A 6,705-nucleotide genomic window follows, 5' to 3' on the forward strand; every position below is an offset into this window, starting at 1 on the left:
TAACACTTCCAAAATGATCAAAAAGTATATGTTAAGAGCAAATTTTCCTTCAGATTTTTTTTGAAAACGGAGACAGAATGCACCAATTTAAGGTTTTCCTCAAGCTTGTTCCAAATCTGCGGACCTCTACAGACTACACTCAGGCTCGTACATTTCAAACGTCTGATTTTACCAGTAATTAACTCTTTTTCCCTTGTGTGATATGTATGCTGGGGTCGACTGATTGGGACAAGTTCACACAATCGGTCATTTAGCTTATGAGCAACCTGGAATATCATACAAATATTATGAAAAGAATTGTATTCGGTAAGTCTTAATAGACCCAGGCGATGAAACAATAGACGCGAGGGGGTATTTGGCTCAGACCACGTCATTACCCGTATAATTTTTTTCTGTAAAGACTGTATTTTTTTCAGGTAGCTAGTAAAAGTGTTACACCATATGACATTGCAATAATTTAAATGGGACTCAAACAATGTTTTATATAAGATAACAAGTGCTGACTGCGGGAGAAAATGTCTTACTTTGAAAAATAGTCCAACGTATTTTGATAATTTTGTTATTAACTGGTCAATATGACATTTGAATTGTAGACATTCGTCAATAAAGACTCCGAGAAATTTAATGTTTACTCTTTCAATAATTTGTTCATTTATTTTAAGACAGACATACTTATTTACCAATTGATTTTGTTTGGAATGAAACACGATGTAGTTAGTTTTATTTATGTTAAGAGATAGTTTATTGCACCGAAACCAGATAGCAACATTTCGTAATTCTCTATTTATTGTTTCTTCCATATCGTCTGGATTCTTATGTGACAAACAGATTTGTGTCATCAGCAAATAAAACCTTGTGTAAAACCATTGTGGAATTTCCAAAATCATTTATACATATTAAGAAAAGAAGAGGGTCCAAAATGGATCCCTGAGGAACTCCACATTTAATGGGTTTGCTTATTGAAATTTGTTCATTGATACTTACATACTGCTGTCTACCAAATAGATAACTTCTGAGCCAACTAAGGGCTAATCCTCTAATTCCATAATGGTGTAATTTATTTAATAGGATGTCGAAATCAATAGTATCAAACGCCTTAGATAAATCTAAAAAAATACCAATACCATTCTCGCCTTTATCAATGGCATCATTGATCTTTTCAATCAAATCGAGTACCGCCATACATGTGGTTTTTTTCTTCCTAAAACCATATTGAGAAGAAGCAATAATATTAAGTTTATCAAGGTAGCCATATAGCCTATTGTACACTACTCTCTCTAAAACTTTAGAAACTGTGGGCAAGATTGATATCGGACGATAATTGCACATATCATTTTTATCCCCAGATTTGAACATTGGTATAATATTGGCAATTTTTGTCCTTTTTGGTACAGTTCCAGCAAGCAGAGAGAGATTAATACAATAAGTCAATGGCTCCCTGATATTAAATGCTATGGCTTTCAGAATTTTACTACAAATTTCATCCTCACCAGCAGTATACGAACTTCGTAAATTAGTAATTATTTTATAGACTTCATCATAATTAGTTGTTTTCATAAAGAAAGAATTTGCATAAGAACCCCGCAAATAATGGTCGAAAGTGATCCCCTGAGGCTTAACTATTTTATTAGAGAGTTTTCCCCCAATAGAGTTAAAGTAATTATTAAAATTATTTGCTAAATCAATGTCTTGCATATATTTATTATCCAAATTTAAGTGTAAGCCCAGAGCATTTGGAAGCACAGTGTTGTTTTTTCTCTTGTTAAGGACTTCATTTAACACTTTCCAAGACCTCTTAGAGTCACCCTGTGATGCTTTTATGAGGTGTATATAGTGGTTATTTTTACTTTTCCTTATTATATTATTAACACTTGGGCTTCTTAAGAAACGTTTATAAAGCTTATTTTTATGGGTGATAGATTTTAAAATACCCTTTGTAAGCCAGGGGTTGAAACCAGTTGCACACTGGTATATATGACATATAAACACTGTGCTATATGTCTCCTCCCAAAACATCATCATATTTCAGACTTGTGAGCTGGAGTGTCCCTTAAGTCTGGCTCATGCAGAGTCAGCAGAGGTCCTACACCTAAGTTAGATATCTGATCTGGAGCCCACAAACAACGAGATCTGTGAGCACGGCACGGCCAGCGGTGCAGCTGGTCAGGCCTGACCATGTGGCGTAAACCCAGTAGTTAGCCGTGCTGATAAAGATCCTCCTGCTTTTTGTGAGGGCAGGGCCCTAGGGGCCTCACTCTCAAGCAGAGATAACCTGGGTATGGACCCTATGCTTACACCAGGATCTGTTCAGTATTGGGTCCCATGGGCAAGGGCCTATATACTGATGGAGTATGAGGAGAACTGTTGCCAGTGAGTCGCACCTATGTGGGTGGAGGTGGTGGAGGAAGCTCTCCTGGCCTCTGGCCAGTTGGAGCTCCTCCGAGTCGGAAGTTAGTGGCCAGTCCGCCGAGTGTGAAGTGGTGGAGGTGTATGCTCATTCAGTATTCTCTGTGGAACCCCAGAGTACTGTCTCTGATCAGGGCTGCGCCTAGCTGTGATATATTGACACAAGGACACATATGTCACAAGATCCTGATCACACTGCAATGTTCAGTCTGCCATGATCACTGTTTGATGCATTTTTCAGTGAACACGTTGAATCCCTAAGGTTGCACCCATATACTCATATACACATCCAAATAAAGGAAGACATGTGCTAATGTATAAGATAATTATTCTTCCCCTGTTGGATCTGGCGCCTGCAATCCATCAGGACCCAGATGTACATTCTTAGGTATGGTCTCTTTTGGACCTCAGGAGTCTGTTCAGAACATTTGGTATAGGCCACGTGCTCTACTGGCTCTATGTGCCTCTGAGTACTCTGTGACTACAGTCCCACAGAATAGGACTGGGTGCCTAAGGAGGCCGGTAAAGGGTTGCGATGAAGGCGGAACCCCTCTGGAAGCTGGCGAGCTGGGGCATAGTGCAGGCAGAAGGCCGGCGACGAGGGCAGAACCCATCTGGATCAATTTCTCAGGAGCACTGGCTAGCTGAGGCTCTGGGGCACTCACCAACTGAGTCTCTGGATTTCTGAGCAGCTCTGTCTCTGTAGCACTGGGCAGCTTTGTCTCTGCTACACCAAACATGCCTATGTGAGCGATTAAGATGAACAGCTTTTCAGCAGTGAGGACATTGAGCTGCATGGCAATGAGGGTAAAGAGTTGGGAAGAGTCAGTGGAGCATGGCAGTGGAGACTCACGGGGAGAGGAAAGGTTGCCCGTGGTGTTGGGAGCCATGTCGTGTCCCAGCGAATCACACGAGCAAGCAGGCAGGACAGGCAGGTGGTAAGCCGCCAAAGCACGAGCTGGAACAGGCAGGTAAATGCTAGCTAGCTGGTAGCTAGCAAGTTCGTTGTTAACATACTGGAGGCTACAAGCAAGTAGGCCGTGGATCAAGTGAGCAAATGCTAGTAGGCTGACTGTACGCAGGTGTGGAGAAAATAGGCATGAATACAAGCTGAAATTCAGGCTGAGGTCTGACAGGTTTCATGCTAAGTTCAGCATGAGGAGCACCAGAGGAATTCAGAGCAGTAGTCAGGGCTCTCTTTAGAATGGCCATCTCTAGCACAAATTTAGCCAAGCTTGGAGCTTCCAAAAAGACCTCAGTACAACTCAGTTCCTTGATCGGATCCTCCAGGGACAGGGTAATGTCTGTTGTAGGCATAGACTGTATATAAAAAGGGCTGGCATGAATGTCATTTTTTTTAGCTTCAAAGCCTCAATAGTACAAGGTTGGGGTCTTATTGAAAGTATTAAAAAAGTCTTAAATTTCATATTCCAAAAATAAAGCCTTAAAAGTCTTAAATTTCATATTCCAAAAATAAGGCCTTAAAAGTCTTAAATTTCGTTTACCAAGGTCTTAAATTTTTTTCTTGTCCTTTCGTAGGATTTATTTAATACCGTAACGTCATAAATGAATACTTTGTGTGGGTCATTTGGTGTGACTCTGATGTTATACGGCAGTACAGGTAACGTTACTGTTTACGTCAGTGTTCAGCTTTACGCTCTGGACTGTGGAGTGTTCGCGGTGCAACAGCTCTGGCATCCAGCTCTGCGCGAATCAGTCAGTTGTTAGAAAAGAAAAGAAAAGAAAACGTCTCTGAAGTGTCTGAAATTCAGAAAGCCAAAGATACGAACAAGTAGGTGGACGAGGCTGAGGTCAGTGGCGCTGAGGTTAGCACTACAAGCTGTGGCGAGCGCTAAAGGAACAGCAGAGCTGGAAGACCCGCTGAAGGTTACTGGTCAGTTAATGACACAACAGCAACAGAGAGACAGGTGTGTATGAGACGGGGACCGTGTCTGTGTGTCGGCGTTGCGCCGCTGTTGTAGGCTAACGTTATGTGAATAGAAACATCAAACTAACGCACATTAAACTTAAATCACCCAGATGAGCCGATCACGGGAACGAGGGAAAAACAAAGCAGAGCCCAACTCCTTATCCTCGCTGCTTTCAAGCCAATATTATGTAATACTATATATTTAAAGCAGCCTTTAGATGCTTTAGAAAAACAGAAGAGTATGAATAATCACTGAAGTATTTGGCATATTGTATTTATTTAATCTCATCTAGCCACGGTCTAACTAATTCCAACAACTTATTCCACACAATTTCTTTGTATTTTTGATTTCACCCCTTAAGAGTTCTTAGTGCACAAATATTGTATTCATTTTATTTGTCATTTACACTGTGGATACTGGGAACATCTCTCATCACTTTTTTTAAGCATTTGTTAAATATGTTCAGATATTAAAAAAAATTAATGAAAATACTTTGAGAAAGGTTTATTTGCACAACAAGAAAACATGCAATGCAATTTAAAGATAAAAGAAACAAATGTGCATTGTTCAAAAAAGTTTAAGCTAAAAAAATCTGAATCACTTTATTTAAATAAAGACAATTCTACCATAAATTGGTGCAGAAAATGTCTCCAGAATGCAGGAAATTAAGTGTTTAGTGCTCAAGAATTTCTAGGGGACCCCCAGACCCCCATTTAAATATATTTCAGCATTGAATATTTTATAAAATAGTGTTAAAATATCTTCTTGTCTTGTTCACATGAACCCAATATTGTGAATTGTGCATGTGAGCTAAGTGTATCATCACACCCCTAATCTGAACCACTTTTAAACACAAAGTGACAACCTTGATTCATTTTATCTTATCAAAGTACAAACACACCCCAAGCTATAGTGTGTTAAATGTGTATGTATTATAACAAAATGTTTTATTAAATTCATGTAACTTCATAAATAATTTTCTCTGGGTTAAAATTAATACAAATTTTCCATTAAACAGCAGTGAAGTTGGTATTAAATTTCATCCTAGGTGGTATTAAAAAGGTCTTAAAAAGTCTTAAATTTTAATTTGAGAATCCTGGGGGTACCCTGTAGTAAATAATGTAGCAAATAAGTTTCATGCTAACCTCGACAACCCATATGTGAACTAATGTTAACATATCCTTATTAGTTGGGCTCTTTACATGCTTGCTAATAACTTTTTTTAAGCTGGATCCCCACATTTACAGCTTTGTTATTTGGAGCTGTGTTCATGAGAGAGAGAGGGAGCGAGCGAGGTGCTGAGCAAATATGTGTTCTGCACGCTCTGTCATCAAAAACAATTTGAAATAGGCCTAGGAATAAAAAATCAATATGTGGCGGTTAGCATTGGTACTGTGGCAGGTCTCCACAAATAATTAATGTCTGGGAAACACTGGAGTGATGACGTAAACGTGCTGCGGCTCGGGATCGTTGCAGTGTGAGCGCGGCACGGTACAAGGCAATCGGGCCTAGTGTGAGTACACCCTAAGAGAGGGAGGAGACTGGAGTTAAAAAAATTATTTTATTGCAGGGTAGAATGGATCGGATACTGAGCCGGGGTTGAGCAATGTAGACTGGAAGACTAGATGCTGCAGAACCGGTTTAGTGGCTGCTGAACAGACCAGGGGGAACCGTAGCTGAGAGTCCAGAGGATGAGTGGCTGAGCTAAGCAGGTCCAGAGCAGAATAATGTTAGTGTAGAACGCCCCAACCCTTATCATACATCTAACATCCCGTTTCCAAGCAGTTGAACTTTTGACACTCAGAATCCACCCACTCATTCTCATGAAGCACACTTTTTTCCACAGTTCCGAAAGTTACAAGATATTACCACAAAATGAAGGATTAGTAATCATCTAATGCTTTCTTTGATTATTACACACATACATTTTTTCCTTTTTAACAGAAAAGCTACATAATCATATTTTTAGAGAATCAGCCCACAAAATATCAACATACACAGAGCATGTTTAATAGTATAATGGCACAGATGGTTGCTTGCAGTGTAGTTTTTTCCCAGAAGAACCGATGTCAAGAGGCATCTGTTATAAAGTAACGCTCTGTTACTGCTGTCACTCCAGGGAGAATGTGACAGAAAGAGAAAAAGGAGGAGGAAAAAAATAAAGGATAGGAAGAAGAGTAAAGACAGGAGCATTCCCTGGATAAAAGAGAGGGGAGAGAGGGGAAAAGGAAAAAGGGAAGGAGTGAAATATCCCATCCTTCAAAGTTAAGAACTAGGGTGCAGGAAGTAATAGAGAACAGAGGATAAATATGAATAGGAAAGGTGAGGCAGCTTGAAAGTTAAACAGTGAAAGATGCATATTTTAGAG

Source organism: Micropterus dolomieu, linkage group LG18 (genome assembly GCF_021292245.1).
Source record: "Micropterus dolomieu isolate WLL.071019.BEF.003 ecotype Adirondacks linkage group LG18, ASM2129224v1, whole genome shotgun sequence".
Classification (NCBI taxonomy): domain Eukaryota; kingdom Metazoa; phylum Chordata; class Actinopteri; order Centrarchiformes; family Centrarchidae; genus Micropterus; species Micropterus dolomieu.